The sequence below is a fragment of the Hydra vulgaris genome, chromosome 06, assembly GCF_038396675.1.
Source record: "Hydra vulgaris chromosome 06, alternate assembly HydraT2T_AEP".
Classification (NCBI taxonomy): domain Eukaryota; kingdom Metazoa; phylum Cnidaria; class Hydrozoa; order Anthoathecata; family Hydridae; genus Hydra; species Hydra vulgaris.
Window position 1 is genome coordinate 22,285,001 of NC_088925.1, and position 20,524 is coordinate 22,305,524.

At 30.1% G+C, this 20,524-nt stretch overlaps 1 protein-coding gene across 1 annotated transcript in view; it reads left to right on the top strand.

Moving 5' to 3' along the window:
- LOC100204981 (proliferation-associated protein 2G4) overlaps nt 1-20,524 on the top strand; it is a 122,131-nt gene that overhangs the window by 52,639 nt on the left and 48,968 nt on the right. The gene's annotated exons all lie outside the window — the stretch shown is intronic.

The window sequence follows — 20,524 nt, forward strand, 5'->3', positions numbered from 1 at the left end:
ACTAATTTTTTCTAAAATAGTATCTTTTTATTAAATAAAAAAAAAGTTTTTTACATCAATTTAAACATCAGTCCGAGTAAATTACTATTATAAAGCGGTTTTTAAATACTTTTCCAATAATTTTTTGGAAGTGCAATTGTGTTAACAAAATAAATAACTAAGAAAGAAATATTGCATTTAAAAGCTCAATGAGTGAACAATTGGGTAAGAAAATAACGTAATTTTTTTTTTTTTTTACGTGCACTAGTTTGCTTTAAAAAATAAGTAGTCAAAAATATGCTGTAAAAAGTAAGTTTCTTAATTTAACTATATCTTTTAAAAAATAAGCTTTTATTAAATAAGTTTAAAAAAAATTATTCGTGTCATAAATAAATAATAATGTCATTATTTAACATGTCATTGAAAAAAAAATATTGATTGAATAATGAAGGAAGATAAACCAAAAATGTATGAATAAAAAAGACGATAAATATAAATGAATAGTTAGAGATTTTTTTTTTTTCCTTGTAATCTCAGAATATAGTTTTAGAATTTCTACAGAATATAATTCAGCCAAATAAATCAAAATTTATATATTTATGCTATTATTAAATATAATAAATATTTACACATTTATATATATATATGTATATATATATATATATATATATATATATATATATATATATATATATATATATATATATATATATATATATATATATATATATATATATATATATATATATATATATATATATATATATATATATATATATATATATATATATATACATTTATATATTTATATATATATATGTTAGATAAATATACTGTGTAAGCGTAAAGAAAAAGTATCGGTTAACTTTTTTTTTCTTTATAATGGATAAGGCCGCTGATAACGGGAGAGTTGTTTAAATAATAGGGTCATGGTACGGGAATTGATGCAAAGGTGAAAAAGCAATTCCAATAGCGGTCAAGGTAACTAGACCCAGTTAAGGCATTGGGTTGGTCGAAAAATTGAGATCTCAGCTCATAGATTTATGCGCACGTTATAGACTGTGAATTTTTAGATATTTATCCATAAAAGGTTTCAAAAGATATATATAATAAGTTTTAAAGATATGTATAATAAGTTTTAAAACATTTTTACTTGGTGTATTTAATCTTAAATGCATTGTCTTTCCTTGCACCTGTCTATTTCATTCTGGTTATTTATGTGTATGTTCATCATAAATAAACACACAAAATTTATCGATTTCTTTCAGCAGCATAAATAAGTTTAAAAGTTATACAAATATAAGAATTAAAACCAGGTATCCAGGTTAAACATTTTAATTAAAGCAAACTCATTTTAAAAAAAAGTATTAAATAATTATTTAATACTTTTTTTTAATGCTGATTCAGTTTTTATTTTAAGGAAATTAAGTTCTGCAATTACTTTCAATAGCATTTTGGGTTAAAGAAATCACTATAGCTGCTTAGCGCAGAAGTTTCGAGAAAAGCGCTGCATTAAATATATAATTGATGCACAATAATTTGGCAAAAAATAATTTTGCGTGTGAGCTGTAACATAAGATTTTTTTCAATTTGAACTAATTAGGTTTTGTAAAAGGTATGGTTAACATTGTTAAAACTAGTAAAAATATGTAATTATTTTAAAAAAATCATTAAACTATATTTTAAACTATTTTTAGGGGAAGAAAAAGGATTAAAATTATTAAAAAATCATTTATTTGTGCGTTTGCGGTAAAGAAACTTCTTAAGTAACATGTACATCCGTAATTTGATAGTTAGTTTAAACTCACAAGATTCAATGTAAGTCACGTTTGAAGACGGCTAGTTACGTGTTTCAAAGTTATAGGGTAAAGAGATATGACAACAATCAAGAAAAAGTACTAACATGTGATTTCAAAAAATCTGGACAAACTTCCCGCCATTTTTTCTCCGCGTAAATTTATCAATTTTGATTGGCTCGCACGCCATTTTGTAGAGAATTAAATTCTCTACAAAACTCATTAATTTTATACTGAGCAACAAATTTGAAATGATGAAAAAAGATACTTCGAAACAAGATGACGTAAGAGTGTACGAGTTTATTGAAATTAACCCAGAACTTTCCAAAAACGCAATTGTAAAATATTTTATGATGGAAAGTATTCCAAGATCCACGCCCTACAATATTTTAAAACGAAAAGACAACAACATATTACCTGAACGACACGTTGGAAGCGGTAGGAAAGCAGTTAAGATGACAAAAAAGAAGATCAAACAATTGGAAAAAAAAATCGACCATCAACATGGAATCAGTCAACGTTCTCTTGCTAAAAAATTCAATGTCAATCAATCATACATATGCAAAACGATAAAGCAGAAGACAATCATTCATTATCATAAAAAAATTAAGGCTCCAAAAAGAACTTCTGAACAACAATCTCTTGTTCGTCCATAGTGGTTAAAATTTTTCGTCTACATTGGTTAAAATTTTTCGAAAAAAACAGGTGATCATTGATGATGAATCATATTTTGGATTAAAAAATTGTAATATTTCAGGAAACAGTGGATTTTATTCATCAGATGTTACTACGACACCAAATGATGTTAAATTAAAAAGAAAATCAAAATTTGAACAAAAATAATTGGTTTGGGTTGCAATTTCTCCAAAGGGATTGTCAAAACATTATGTTGCACCTTCCGGTCAAGCTGCCAATGAAAATGTGTACATAGACAAGTGTTTGAGATCATGTTTGCTCCCATTTATAGAAACTGTTCATAAAGATGATGAAATAGTTTTTTGGCCTGACCTTGCATCATCTCACTACTCAAAAAAAGTTCAAGAATTTTTGAGGTCCGAAAATGTCTAATATGTGCCAAGAAGTCAAAATATTGCAAACGTACCAGAATTGCGACCTATTGAAGATTTTTGGAATGAAATCAAGAGAGAGCAGTATATGCTAATTGTTGGGAAGCTTAAAATTTAATCTAACGGAGGAATCGTATCAACTACTGCTCCAAACATGTCGACTTGGTAAGGAGAGTTTTACAAGAGTTGATACAGTTCGCAGACAAGGAATGGAAAATTTGTAATTTTTAGCAGTATTACTCTATGAACATTGCTCTTTTTGAAACATCGTTCAAAACTTAAAAAATAAGTCATCTTTCTAAAAATAATTTAGAATTTAATTGGTCCAGATTTTTTGGAATCACATGTTACTAATAAAATGGTTTTAATATATAATACACAAAGTTACAACCTTTACTTGTCTTAAAAATAAATTCTCGCAAACAATAATTAACAAAAAGCAACAACGGTTGTTTTTGACGACTAGTTGGTTAAAATTTTAATAATCAAACGGCTAATTTTTTGAACAACTAATCAACTGGTTTGCTGTTCTATAAAGTTGAAAAAAATTGGCATTTTTTAACGTTGAATAGAAATCATTTTAACTTAAATTCAAGCGCAAATATTGTTCATTCATCAACTTTAAGCATTTTGAATTATTCAAAGCACAAAAGTTAAGTTATTGTGATCAAAATTGTTTCAACAAAATAAACATAGTTTTCATGACTTTTCTGAAACAATTTTAGTTATATTTGGCTGTATAGTTTTTAACATCAAATACTCCACCCTCTCTATAGATAAATGTATACGGATATCAAAATATAGAAGTAATAAAATAAAGTATAGATAACAAAATTTGATGTAGATAACAAAATATTGACAAACAAAGAGTATTTTGCATATATAAAAGCTGTAGATCAAATTCCTTTTGCAACAGTATTAAAAATACTCAAACTGGCTAGAGAGCTTAAGTACTAAAAATCTTTAATATTAAAATTGTTATAAACTATGCTAACTCAATAAGATTAAAGTTGATCAAATTATTTATCAAAAAACATGTATATGTTTTGAGAAAAATATCCACTTGAACTACTTGTGTCTCTCTTGGTGATTAGACTTCAAGTTAAGCCTCACTTTTATAAACTTTATTTATATATACATTAATACAAGTTATTACTATTATCGTTATTGTTGTTATTATTATTTTTAATAATATTTAGACAATAATGAATTTGTTAAAAAGCTTTATTTAGACAAACTATGGTCTTAAAAAGATTAGTATAAATGGTTCAATGCAGAATAAGAATATTTTAAAAAAGAAAAGAGAGTTATTCAGAGGCGTCAATTAGGGGGGGGGGGGCATGGACTAAAGGAAAAAAACATTAGATTTTGAAAAACTGCACTTGAATGTTTTCAATTGGCAAATGCTTTACGTAAGTATTTATGACACAGTTTTGCATATATATATATATATATATATATATATATATATATATATATATATATATATATATATATATATATACATATATATATATATATATATATATATATATATATATATATATATATATATATATATATATATATATATATATATATATATATGTATATACAACTTTAAAAAAGGTGTTCTACACAATAGGGTGCTCAATGTTCTTAAAAGAACAGAGCAATTATATATTAGTAGAAAATCACTTAACAAAATTTTTTTCCATTTAACACTGTGTTTCATCGACAAAGTTTCATAAGAAATCATTACTGATGAATATTTGTTGATGAAACACAGTGTTAAATGGAAAAAATTTTTGTTAAGTGATTTTCTACTAATATATATATATATATATATATATATATATATATATATATATATATATATATATATATATATATATATATATATATATATATATATATATATATATATATATATATATATATATAATATATATATATATATATATATATATATATATATATATATATATATATATGCAAAACTGTTTCATAAATATCCTTACGTAATGCATTTGCCCATTGAAAACATTCAAGTGCAGTTTTTCAAAATCTATTGTTTTTTTCCTTTAGTAAATTATTAACTTTTAATATAGTTAAAATAACGTTTCGCATAATAAATTCTTCGCGTTTTTATTGGCTAAATTCTCTATTACAAATATAATAACAAAGTCAAACACCATTTTTAATTATTGCAAATTTTCCTAACAGGGTACAAATAACAAGGTACAAGGTAACAAGGTAAGGACCTTTTATGTTTAACCCTCTTTTTTATATTTTAAAAATATGAAACATTGCTTAAACTATTTTTATAAATAGCTTCAATACGATGGAAATTCATGCGAGTTACAATTGAGTTAGTTTAAATATGTTTGCATTTGCTAAGAAAGCACGCATTGAGCTTGCAACATTATAAACCGCAGAAGATGGATTAATTTGTGAAAAATCAAATTTGGTTCAGACCGTAGCTACGGATAATACGGATGATCTACGCATAGACGAGAAAGAAGACGCTGATTGCAACAGTACTCATAATCTAAAACGTTCACTTTATATCGATATTGATATAAATTGATCGAAATACGATCCTCCTATGCAGCCTAGTTTAGAAGTATATCCTTTTGATGCTAAAAAGAGACGTTTTACTTCGGCTTATTTCTAGAAGCACGACTGAATTGAATACAGCGTTAAAAGAATGCTGTTTTTTGTTTCGCGTGCCATAATTTTGCTGGAAATTCAACATTCAAAAGTGAGATAGATGGAAAAAAGACATTCGTTGATATAGGTTTTTCAAAATGGAAAGTTATGAAAGCATTGTTTGAGCAACATGATAAAAGTTTACGTCACAAACACTCAATGGTATCCTGGACCCAATGGATATCAATATCAAACAAACTTCAACCATCTATTTCTACATTAGTTACAATCAACAGATCCAAGGAAGTAAAACCGAAGTCATGTCAAGGCACTTCTTCGTGCTACTAGATTCCTCGCTTGTCATGGTATTGCATTTCGTGGCCACAATGACACAGAAGAGTAAGAAAACAAAGGAAATTTTTGTGAATTAATGAATGAGTTTGCGGTAAAAGATGAAAATCTAAAGATAAAGTTAGAACGTCGCTATGGACATTACATGCCCCACGATTACCAAAATGACTTGATTAAAGTTTTTGGTGTAAAGGTCAAAAAATAATATTGAAGAAATTAAAAATAATATTGAAGTAATTAAAGCGTCTCAGTTCTTTTCAGTTCTTGTTGACAAAACGAAAGATATTTCAAAAAAGGAACATCTAGCATTAATAATTTGTTTTTCTGGTGGGCAGATACGAGAGAGAGAGTAATTGGAACGTATCATATGAGTGCTCTCGATGCCAAATCACTTGCGAATTTTATTTATGACAAAGTAGTTTACGTAGAACTAGACTGGAACTATTTTGTTGCCCAATGTTATGATGGTGTTAGTGTAATGAGTGAGTGGGCTAATGGTGTACAGGCCAGGATTAAAGAACGTGCACCACATGTGAGATATATCCATTGTAACGCTCACAGATTAAATCTTGTTTTGATTGCAAAAATTTCCGGCGTAAAAGAGTTGCCGGAACTATTTGACGCCATCCAAAGTTTGTACAATTTCATTTCCAACAGTAAAACTAGGGAAATGAAATTGTACAAACTTGATGTGGCTGCTCAAAAGCACATGGGATATGAGAAGGTCACTAGAAAGGAAAACAGCAACTCGTTAGTTATGCTGGTACAAATCAATTAACAAAATTATACTTCGTTACCAGGCAATACTTCATGTTCTGGGGGCAGTAATGGAATCCGATAATCACGACGCATCGCCGGAGACAATTGGCTACAAAAAAAAAAATTCGAATTGCCATCATCCATCTTGTATTTACACATTTTGGAAAAAGTGTTATCAAAAACTAACACATTATCTGAATTGCTTCAATTAAAAGGTCTGATACTTGTGCGTGCCCAACACTCTATTGCTGCTACTCTGAAAGACCTTGAAGGTTTAAGATCTGAAACTGAGTGGAATGCGTTATTTAGGAAGTCAAAAGAATTTGCAACATCTGTTGGTATTGATGTTAATTTTGATTCAATATCCAATCAATCATCATTTAAAGCTGCTAGATCACAGAAAATTTCGTCTTTTTTAAAAGAATATTTATCAAGTAGTACAACTGGAAAAAAAGATATAACAAGTTAGCCCATTAGTTTTTCTGAGAAATTTAAAAGATCATATTACGGCATTTTGGATAGATTTGTTGCAGAACTTGATAGGTGTTTTATGCAAATTGAGTTACTTTTTAATGCAATTCAAGCATTTGATCATCTCAATCAGAAATACTATTTGGATGTTGACAAATGTGAAATCCTTGCAAAATTATATTTAAGTCATTTCGATGAAGATGTTTTCCAATCGCAAGTCAAGCTGCTAAATCATTCCAGGAGATATGTTGTCAGACTGAAGGAAAAGGTGATATTTTTGATTAACATCAGAAATTACAACAATTGCTAAATGCTTATTCAGAAGTGTTAAAATTATTAAAAATTGTGCTGACATTACATAAGTCAACTTGTTTTAACAAATTTGCCCCCCGCCCTAACTTTTTGCTGAATTGGCGCCACTGGAGTAATTGTTATTTTCTATTGTTAAGTTTAATGAATTTAAATAATAATTTCTACGGTAACTGAATTACTTTATATTACTGACAATGAATCAGTTTTTAAACAATAAGTAGAAAAATGAGAGTTATACACCAATTCTGTGGGGTCATAGAATTTACTTTGCGTTATGTTTTAAATTGATACTTTTTTATGTTTAACGTTTGTGAAATATATTTACGGAAAGCATATTTGTAAAAATTATTTTTAGAAACTTTCAAATCGCTATTTTAAAACGACCTTGGAATTAAAATGTGTTATTGGTAGAGCGCTAGTGGATTTAGCTAAACCAGCAGTGATTTTTTTTAAAAAGAAGAAATTAAACACATCGCTGATATTGTAAAGTTCTTAATGGAAAAAAGCTTAGTGTTATCGCATTAGAAAATATTGTCTGTATTTTGAATATATTCCTATATATATATATATATATATATATATATATATATATATATATATATATATATATATATATATATATATATATATATATATATATACATATATATATATATATATATATATATATATATATATATAATCACTGTTTTAGTCTATATCAGTTATATGATATAGACTAAAACAGTGATCAGAATTATTATCTCATATGAATGCTGTAAAAAATAAAAGTTTTTACAGCACTCATATGAGATAATAATTTTAAATAATGAAATTATATATATATATATATATATATATATATATATATATATATATATATATATATATATATATAATCACTGTTTTAGTCTATATCAGTTATATGATATAGACTAAAACAGTGATCAGAATTATTATCTCATATGAATGCTGTAAAAAATAAAAGTTTTTACAGCACTCATATGAGATAATAATTTTAAATAATGAAATTATATATATATATATATATATATATATATATATATATATATATATATATATATATATATATATATATAATGCTTATTCAGAAGTGCTAAAATTATTTAAAACTGTGCTGACATTACCTGTTACCACAGCATCAAATGTATGTCATTTCTCAGTTTTGAAACGTGCGAAAAATTTTCTTAGAACAACTTGTGGAAACGAGAGACTAAATTTTTTACTGCTAATGGCTGTCGAGCCTACATTAGTTAAATCTTTAGACCTTGAAGATTTAGTAAATGACTTTGCCAAAATGCGGTTACGTCGTTACCGATTGGTGCAATGAAACTTTCGTAATTTTAAACCAAGCATAAATAATGTTCCAAAAAATAACCGCAAACGAAACATAATCTGGTACAATCCTCCATTTAGTAAAAATGTTACAACCAAAATTGGTCAACGCTTTTTAACCTTAATTGGCAAGCATTCTCCTAAAAACCACACACTACACAAAATATTTAACAGAAACACAATTAAGATAAGCTACTCCTGTATGCCAAACATCAAATCTATTATCAACTTACACAACAAAAATATTTTATATGGTGATGTAAATTTATCAGAAAAAGCCTGCAATTGCATTAAAAAATCTCTTTGTCCACTGAACAACAATTGCTTGTCTAACAATATCGTTTACCAAGCCACCGTAAGCTCAAAAAAACCTCAATATAACGATAAAGCATACATTGGGATAAGCGAAACCTCATTTAGGCTACGTTAAGCGAACAATCAAAAATCTTTTAACGTAAAAAAATACAAAAACGACACTGAGTTGTCTGAGGAAGTATGGGAGTTAAAAGAAAACAATTTTACAACTTCAATCAAATGGAATATTATTAAACGCTGTAAATCATACAATCCTGCGTCAAAAATTTGTAAGCTTTGTTTAAATGAGATATTCGCAATATTATTTTACAAAGGAAAAAACTGCTAAACAAAAGAGACGAATTAGTTTTTAAATGCAGACACAAAAATAAATTTCTCCTTTCATTATTTGATAGCGGAGATTAGTTTTTCATTACGTCTTTTTGTAATATAACGTCAGAACTCATTCTACCGTAGTTTGTAATTTTTAAACGGTTTTTTATATTTTTGATTTTGTACTTCATGGCTGATGATTGCCGATAGGCATGTAACTTTAAGTTCCAATAAAAGTTGTTTTGTCTAAAATTTAATTATAAAACACTTTTGAAAGACTGTGTCAGAAATATTGTCCAAGTCACAAGCTGAAAAAAGTTTGAAGCGAAGAATAACTTTATTAACAAATCTTCGAGTGATTTTCAAACAATCGATTAATTTTAAAACCAATTAAAAGTCAATAATTCAATTTTTCTGGGATTTCAAGAAGAGTGTGGCCGCTAAATTCAAAATTCGAAATAAAAGAAAGGTTTTTGCAAAGTGTTCTGACCTTGCATTGTGAGATATTAAAATATCAGACCACGATTGAAAAGAACTAGATTTCTCTTTTAAGTTTTTTAAAGTCCTTTTTTTAGATAAAATAAGCGATTTATTAATTTGAGGAAAATGGCGTTTGGTAATACCTTATAGCATCAGATTTTTGCAATGATAAAATACTAATATATTCGTTAAATGTGTTTACCAACACAATAATTTTAATTCAAAAGAAGCATTTAAAATCGGTTAAACATGTGAAAAATGTATATCTATATTTTTGATGACATCTTTGTAAGAGTGAAAGATTTTTAATACATCAGTTTGAAAAAACCATAATTTATTAGTTTAAAACTTTTTAAATTTTAAATAATAAACTATACTAGTTTTGAAGCCTTTAAAAATACTGTTTAATAGTGTTTTTTATTCTGAATTTAATATTAATGTTTTTATTTTATTATGTTGTAAAGTAAAAAAGTTATTTAATGAAAACTAAAAAAAGTTTTTTTTTTTTTTTTTAAGTTGGACAATAACTAATAAAATAATGAGTGACACTAAGTAAAAATTGTTGCTTAGAGACAAGAAGTAAACAATAAGTGTATACTTCCTCAATTTGGTTAGAGATTAACAAAATAATAATCAACATTAATATTTCCTCTTTAAATTCTATAATATTTCTATAAATAAACGCTATTTTTCTCTGGTAATATTAATCTTATCTCTTGCAAATTAGAATAAAAAATATATACAACAACTGCAGCAAAGCTGTTAAAAATGCGATGAAACATCATCGGGAGCAAGGAATATCATTAAGAAAAGGGTTCATTTAACTTCAATGTACCAAGATCGAAAGTAGTTAACAAAAATAAAAGTAAAAAAATATGAAGAGGAACCAAGAGCTTTATCAGTTAAAACTGAAATATTGATGATGCATTTAAATTTTTTTATATAATTTGACACAAATTGTTATTGTAAAATTTGAAAGTTTTTTTTATTTTTCTGTTGGGTTTTTACATCTTTTACTTTTACTTATTACTGTTTGGTTTACTTTTATTAATAAAAAAACAACAACATAAAGAATTAAAATTTAATTAAATAATAGCAACTATAAACAAATGTATTTTTTAGTTAACCCGGTGGGCACAGGACTTAAAAAAGAGGTCTTTTAAACGTCTATTGAGCGTTTTGGACGTCTTTTGAACGTTCAAAAGACGTCTTATTTAGGTCCTGTGCCCACTGGGAAATGTATATATTACTAACCAATTATTTAGTAAAATGATCATACTACTAACCAATTTTTAAATATATTTCCTTGTATTACTCCTTGTATTATTTTTTAAGCCCTTTTTGGGGCTTAGTGATAAGAATAAGTTCGTCTTCTTCTGGCCCCTGTCATTTTTTTTGTCAATTTTTGTTTCTATAAACTACGATTGCAAACTATTTTCTTATTGACAAATAGGGGAGAGTGGTACTGAATGGACCACATAATTCAACGTTTCGATAAATGCAATATTTACCCATATTGTCAACAACTATAATGGATTTATTAATTCAGAAGACAAGATTGATATCTTATCTAATTATCCTTAACAGTTGTAAATCATTGCACAAACAGAACACATTTAAAATGCGCGACAAATGTGACACGTACCAAATTGTTTAGTAGTCCATTCAGTACTGTTGATTGTACTGAATAGACCACACAGTTAGTCTTTTTTTATAAATATGATCAATATTTATATTGTCAATATTTAATATGATCAATATTTATATTACCAATAGCTATAGCAGATATTAATTCAGAAGGAAAGATTGATATCTTAGCTAACTAGTCTTGAAAGTTGTAAACTATTGCAGAAACAGTACATAATTGAAATATGCAATAAATGTGACCCGCACTAAAGCAATTAAGTTGAAAAGATAAAAAGTTACCTTTGCCTTCAAAAAAAAGCAAAAAATTCAAATATTATTGCATTCTAACGAATAAAGTTAACCCAAAAATACTAAAGAGACTTCGAGTATACAAAAATTATATCCAATAAAAAAAATGCCATTAACCGCTTTTTAACTTCTTATTTTTCTAATGGTCCGTTCAGTACCACTCTCCCCTACATACGCAGTATAGGGAATACTTCATGTAATATCTGAAACAGCGACAACAAGTTAAAAATTAATTAATGTATCAAAGAAAAGTTTTTAAAACTCAAAAACAATATCAAAACATTCGAATAATTGCATTTTTAAAAGTAAAATTAAGTTAAAATAAATTAGCAAAATCAAAATATTCTAAATTATACACTTGTCAGGGGCGAATGCAGCATATTTGATGTTTGAGTTAACTTTTAGAGATGAAGCAAATTCAAAAAATTTATGTTTATAACTATGTTAAATATTCTTGAGGAGGGGGGGGGGGGCGGGGAAAGAGATTTAAAGGAGGGGAGTTGGAATTTTAGTCCAGATCTAATAAACGGGGGAGGTTTAATAAAAGGATGGGGGGCAATTTTTTTATGTTACAATATAAGTATTTTTTAGTTCATAAATCCGAACTATTTTTTACAATACACGCTTAACACTATTTAATTCTAGCGTGGCTTGCGGTCAAATGCACATTTTCGAACAGCTGTTTTATCATAACTTCAGTAGAATTTAATATACTGATATAAGTTTTATACTTTGGTGAGAAATAAACCAAAAGCTTATTTTCGACAAATTGAGATTTACTAGGTCGGCGATTTTTGAAGCCTGTCTACACTTTAAGTGTTTACACTGAAAAAACTTTCAGTGTAAACACTTAACGGCCTTAAAAATTATTTTCTAGTTTTAAGGGCGATTTTCACTGTCTTTTTTTTTTAGTTTTGAGATATAAAGTTTTTGGAGACAACAAGCAAAAATTAATTAACAGGGGAGGCGGTTTTTAATAAGCTTGAGGTGGGTGGGAAAATTTTCCAAAAATTAATAAACGACACCCCTTCCCTTTTTATTAAGGACTCAAGAGTAAGGATGCTTTGCAAAAAATTGCGATGGTCGGAGCCTGGGAACAAAAAACCATAATATTTTTGCGGCACCTGCCCCAAACGCGAGCGTATCAGATTATTTAAAAAAATTTTTTTTATTAATCTCAACCAAATTTCTCACATTTAGGGCAGGTGTCGTAAAAATCTCTCACGTTTTAGCCAGCTGTCGCAAAATTTTAGGGTTTTTTTTGTTAATTTTTTTTTTATTACTAATAATACAACATTAAAATTTTTATTTCAAGAGATATTTATTACCCAGGCTCCAATCATCGCAATTTTTAGCAAAGCATCTTTATTTGACAAAAGTATAAAAATATAGATGTTTGGAGTTTGCTTTATGTCTAAAAGTTTTCTTAAAAATTTTTACAAAGATGCTGCATGCGCCGCTGCTAATAATAAAAAAAGGTAAAACATGCAGTTTTGTCGAAATAAATATCGTAAAAAATCTAGAGTTGATAAAAAGAACGGTTTTTATCTAAAACTTGTTTTTCATAATATAAATTTTGTAATATTTAATAAATTTTAATTAAAAGCAAGTAGTAAAAAGCGCATAGTTGTACAATTTTTTAATAATTATTTCAAATCACAAAACAAACAACAAATATCTCTTGAAATAAAAAATTTTTAAGATGTGTTATTAATATTGTTAAAAATAATTCATAAAAATTTAATATGAATGACTGCCGCTTTTATGATTAGTATGAATTTTCTTGAAAATTTTATTGTTGCTATGGGACCAGTTACGTCTTACCACCAATACAAATAATGAAAATTGAGTAACACTTACCATTTTTCAAATTCTTATCATTCAAGGAACTCATACTCGGTGTAGTTAAGGCAATTTTAAAATATTATAGCGTCTGAGTGATATTTTGTAAACTACAACATATTTCCGTTAAATGATCACGTCAGTGAATTATTAAAAGACGATAAATTGATAAATTTTGCGGTATAATAAAATATAAAGTCTATCGCGAAAAAATCCAGGCCGAAGATTTAAAAAAAAAAAAAATCTCAATTTGGACAATCGCTTGTCCAAATTTTAATAAGATTTTAAATAAATACGTTTTTTTAGGTGAAATGAACATTAGTGTTTAAGGTGGTAGACTACTAAAAAAATACTGATTTTGAAGTAAAATGTCAAAACTTAGTTTTTGGACTAATTTTTTTCAAATTTTATCCTTTTTCATTTGATATAACCATCTTGTATTTTTTAATTATATTAAACATTTAAAAAATGCATTTTACCAGCGTTTGTAATAATTATTGACCTTAGCAACGCCTTAGCAACACAAAAAAAACCATAACTTAAGCCCTAAAATCTATGCTTAAGCTATGCTAGGCTTCTTTTTTATATTCATAAACTGTTGAGCTATACTTTAAAAGCACATTTGTTGTAAAGTGTGGTTTAAAAGCACATTTGTTGTATGAAAAATAAAAGAGTTGAGCTAAACTTTAAAAGCACATTGTTGTGTGACTTATTCAAATTTACATAGTGGTTGTAAATTTTATTGTAATATATCAATTAATGTGAGATACATATTTTTAATATCGATCGATTTTTAATATCGATACATATTTTTAGTATCGAAATTTTTAATATTAAATCGAGCAAAAGCAAAACAAAATTGTCAAACTCGAACATTATCCAGGTTTCGTTATCAAATCTTTCATCTCGAGCGGAAATATTCAAAAAATGTGCACACCACAAACAAGAGATATACAAGGGTGTCTACGTACGCGAAGACAGAACGCCAGAGCTACAAACCGAGTTTAACACCACACGCATCCAACTCAAAAAGCTTAACGACAAACTTGCCGCTGCTAACATTTTCGATAATCCGTTTCGGAATGTTATACATCGAAGAACAGGTCGCATCTGTTGCATCGATGTCATCGAATCAACGTCCAATCAGTGTTACGTATTTTCATCCCCAGCCATAGCTCTGTCAGACTACGCTAACCACACAGCTGCTCTTAACTCAGAAATCTCCACTGCCAACTAGACGTCCTAGACCAATAACTAAAGCAAAAATAAAACCGATACAACCCGACATTTCTACAGTCTCACCTAGCCATCTAAGTTACTGGGCAAACAACCCATGTTCACTCAACAATGAAAATCGCCAAGAGCTCTTTGCTAGACTATCAGCTCTACATATATTCAGCCGGCCACACGTCATTTTTTTTTTTTGCGGAAACTTGGTTCACAGATTTATCAGACGTTACCGTACCCGGCTACCAACCACATCGCAAAGACAGAGACAAGAGGGGCGGTGGAGTTGCAATTTACACAAGAGACGATATCATAGTCAGCAAAGTTAGTTCTACTCAGCTCAACTCAACATCAATTGAGCAAATCTGGCGAAAAATAAAACTTGGTCAAGAATCATTTCTCCTCGGCTGCTTATATCGTCCACACGACGAAAATGATCAAGTTCTTACTCAGTGTATCACATCAATCACTACCGTTCAACAGATACTGCCTAATATAAACTGCTCTGCAATGCTACTGTACGGTGACTTCAATTTTAGCCATACGTCTTATGAGTCTATCGAAGTTAACGGCGGAATTGCAACTGTTGCTCACGTGAGAGATGAGCGTCAAGGCGACATCAGGTTCCAGAAGTGCCTTGATGAATGTCACTTAACTCAGCTTATCACATTCCAAACCTATCGTTGTAGTCATGGCCGTATTAAGGCGGGGGCGGATGGGGCTGCAGCCCCAGGCCCTTATAAAAAAAATAGGCCCTAAGGCCCGTGACTTTTTTTTTTTTTTTTTATAGGGAACCAGATGAATATTCCTATGTTTCTTAGTTTTTTTAAATCAATTTATTGGGAGCTGCGGAGGCGTTGTGAATAAATAAATGAATAGAGATATACTATATCTCTATCTTCGTATATTTGGTGGAATTTTGGTATTCGCAAATATTTTTTAAATTATCTTTCTGCATAAAGATGTTTTGAGAACATTCAAGTTGTTTATGTTTCCATCTATGTCCGCACAACTATCAGTTTTTAAAAAACACGCTAAAAAAATTAACTTCGTGACATAAATTTTTTAATTAAATAGGTTTTATAAGAGAATGCTTTTAAAACATTCGTTGATGTAAAAACCTTTTAAAGCAAAAAAACAATTATATTAGTGAATGATTTTAAAGCACTCTCTTATAAAACTTATTTGATTAGAAAATTTATATGTCACGAAGTTAATTTTTTAGCGTGTATTTAAAAAACTAATAGTTGTGCGGACATAGATGGAAACATAAATAAACTTGAATGTTCTCACACATTAAAACATCAAAATTTATTTTATTTTATTTTATGATCACTTCCGTTACCGCAGAAAATTACAGCATTGCTCATTCGTTTAAAAATTTAAAATAAAAAATGAAAAGGAGCGGCCTGAGCGGTAGGGACAAAATGCAAAAAAAGAAGAAGAATGAGATTCAATTAAATGAATTATTGAAAAAAAATAAAAAAATGGCTGAGTTTTGTAATACTGCAAGTAGTGTTTCGGTATCAGCTACAGCGATAATGTCAGCACCAGTTCCAGGTAGTGCTAATAGTGTCCCTGCAGACTCAGCTACAACGAGTTCAAACTCATTTATGTCAGCACCAGTTCCAGATAGTTCAGCGAGTTCAAACTCATTTATGTCAGCACCAGTTCCAGATAGTTCAGCGAGTTCAAACTCATTTATGTCAGCACCAGTTCCAGGTAATTCACAATAAAAAATATAAAATAATAATAAAACAATACTAAAAATGATATATGTTTGCTTATATTGCTAAATGCTATCCTATTCCAAAACAACTTAAATATTATTATTGGTGCTTTTGTACTGTTAGACTGTACTAAGGGCATACATGTACTCCACTTCTCTGTTTGACCTTTGCCAAATTGTCACCGCCCAATGATCTATATCCTGGAAAACATATGAAAAAATATTTACATGATAAAACAACAATACAATACCTTAAGAACTTGTCAGTGCACAGTAATAAACATTGAGTTAAAGAATGAATTTTTGTGTATTTGAAATATTGTTTATTTTTATTTTTTTAATTTTTTCATTTAAATACCAATATTATTGGTATTTTCTTCCTTTATTGGAGGTGAACACATTATCAATTTGATACACGTACTCCACTGTCTCAATAGTAAATATACCTACAGCTCAGCAGTTGCTTTCTTAAGTCATGATTCAAGACCTTTTGTCAGTTTACATATATATGGGTGTCTGGGCCAAAGGAGTGTAGCTGTACCTAACCAGTTGGTAAAAAATTATTAAAAAAATGCTCTAAAACATACCTAGATTGTGTCCTTTTATTAGCAAGACTGAAAAAAAAATTCTGGGGGGCAGTTGCCCCCCTGACCCTCCTACTTAGGGGTCTGGGGCCCCCCAAACCCCCCCCGGCTGGGGGCCTCCGGCCCACTGACCCCCGGGTTTAGCCTCACTAACGCTCGGCATTTTTACCTTACCGCCACATTAGGCCCTCCTATACTTACAGCCCCAGGCCTAAAAATGTCCTAATCCGGCCCTGGTTGTAGTCGACACGTCGAGCCTACTAGCACACTCGATCTTATTATAACAAATGAGCCAGACCGTGCAATCTTCATTTAACAAGGCGATTCTCTAGGTGACACTCCAATGGGCCAAGCACACTGCTTCATCGAAGATCAATTTGCTGTTACATGCCTCAAAAACTCGCCTACTTTGCCGCTAAAACCTCGACTCATTTGGAGTCGAGCAAACTACGCAGCAATATCAGCACATATTGCAGCTGTTGAATGGGAAACAGTATTCACTGGACTAAATGCAAACGATGAGTACCAACTTCTAGCAAACGTGTATAATAAAGCCACTAACCTACACATTACGTCAACTACCACTCCCTTTACTGAAAAATAGGAGCAAGGGGTAACACCAGAACTTATTGAGGCAGTCAAAGCTAAACGCACCTCTCGGGCCAAATACATTAATGCAGGTCGAGATACGCACAAATTTCTCAAAATATCGCATCGCACTGCCTGCAAAAAAGTTGAAAAAGGCAAAAGTACGAAGAGCTACTCGTCAGGGATTCCGAAAGCAACCCTAAACGCTTACATGCATATGTAAGAAGCAAGCAGAGCATCAGTAACAACATTACATCGCTTGAAACAGTCAATAGCAACATCACAACCGAAAATGCCTAAACAATCTTGATGAAAGAAAATCAACCGGCTACGATGGATTAAATCCAAGGGTCCTTAGTAAATGTTCAGCTACCTTTGCCAAGCCTCTTTTGCTTATCTATAAGTGCTCATTTGCAACTGGTGTAGTTCATGAATTATGGAAAAAATCGAATGTAACACCTATTTTCAAGAAGGGGAGTAGGCTTAGAGCATCCAACTACCGGCCAGTCTTGCTCACTTCCATACCTTGCAAAATTATGGAAAGTATTTTACAAAAAAGAATAATGAAACACTGCGTTGCTAATGACTTTGTTCATCGTAAGAGATGTGTATCAAACTTTTTAAAAACTCGGGATATCATGACGGAAGCAACTCACTGCAGACACGCAGTAGACGTCATTTACACAGACTTTGCAAAGGCGTTTGACAAAGTACCACATAAATGCCTTCTTCATAAGCTGAGAGCGTACGGTTTTCAAGGCGCTCTTCTTGACTGGATTGCAGCTTGGCTAAGCAATCGATGTGAACGAGTGGTTATAAACGGCATTACTTTTGAATGGAAAGCAGTCACTAGTGGGCCCATTGCTATTCGTAATCTTTGTAAACGACCTGCCGGTCGTATTACTCATCATATGAAACTGTATCACTCATCATATGAAACTGTTTGCCGACGACAGCAAAATAATAGGGATAATTAAAAAGGAGTCGGACAACATCACTCTCTAAGATGACGTTGACAGAGCAGTGAAATGGTCACATATTTGGCTCTTGCATTTCAACGTTGAGAAATGCAAAGTAATGCATGTTGGGCGCGGATGTAACAAGTCAACGTACAAATACTCAATGTCAAACGTCGACGGCACCCGTCGTCCTCTCGAAGAAACCGCAGTCGAAAGAGACCTTGTTGTGATGGTCTCGAATGACCTTAAAGTTAGACCGCAAGTTAGACCGAGTCAGCCGCATCAGTAGCAAATAGAGTGCTAGGGCGACTCAAAAAAACATTTCGCAGTCGCAGTTTTTATTTATGGCACACTCTGTATCTCACTTACATTCGCCCCCATCTTGAGTTTGCTGTACACGCCTGGTCACCGCATTTAAAATCAGACATTGCCATTCTCAAGCAAGTCCAACATCGAACAACAAAAACAATATCGACTATTAAACACATGACCTATGAAGATCGACTCCAACGGCTCGGTTTAACAACTCTTGAAGAACGCCACAAAAGAGCAGATCTTATCGAGCAATTCAAAATCACTCGTAAACTCGAGCTTGTTAGTTTTATCGTCCCGCAAAAAATTTCAAAAAGTAAAGATAAGTATATTCTAAGAGGCTATAACCATAAACTAGAGCAGATGTAAATAGTCAGATGGTAAAAAACTGCGTGGAGTGGTATAACTTTTTTTCAAATAGAATTGTCGCCCCATGGAATGCACTTTCGCATGAAGCAGTGAACGCTCAATCCATCAACACTTTCAAAAACAACATAAGAAAGTAACTTTATAGATACAATTGCTGCTTTGTCTGTAGCTTCTGTATCTCCATGTTCGTCAGCATAGGGGGGCCTGGTGTAGCACCTTTTCATCAAATCATAAATAGATTATTGTATTTGTATTTGATCACTGAATAATAATAATAATAATAATAATAATAATAATAATAATAAATATGATTCAATAACTTTATCTTTTTATTTAGTATATATAAAAATGAGTTCAGGAGGAAAAGAAAACCAAAATCAAAAATATAAAGTTAACAACAAAAAAAACTTTTCTAGAAAAAAACAAAGAAAATGGAACTGTGTTATACCAAATAGAGGATCTTGTAAGACCTCAAATGTTAATCAACCCTCTAATTCCAGCGAAAGAAAGTATTCTTCCAGCATTCAAAACGATAGTTCTAATGTATCAGATTATTCCATCTTTATTCATTTTCATGTGTTGGAAAATATTGCTCAGTCTCTTTCATGCCCAGATTGTTTTTGCAACATTAAGCTTATTGATTATCCCAATAAAAGAAAAGGACTTTCACATAATTTATCACTACAATGTTGCAATCAAAAATGTAGTTTTCTTAAAAATTTCAATACCTCTCCAGAAATAAAAAAAAAAATAATAATTCAAGGAGTCAATTTAAAAGAAATAAACACTCGAGCTGTTATTGCTTTTCGAGAAATTGGCTGCGGATATGCTTTAATGAAGACATTCATGTCAGTTATGCACATTCATTCTTTAGCTAAAGGGACATTTCACAACATAGACTTGCAGGTTAAAAATGCCTATAAAAAAATTGCAACAACTAGCATGAAAAAGGCAGCTATAGAAGCTCCTTATACTGAAATTGTAAATTATATTCGTTGCACTCAGGTTTCTGTTGATGTTGAAATCAAGTCAAGACATTGTTGCGGTTGCAAAATGTGGATAGGAAAGAAAACACATTAGAATACGAGAAGTGGAAGTTAGACCACAATTGTCAAATAAACCACGAAGGGTCTTCAGGATCCATGGAATCATCAGGGGCTGTTGACATATT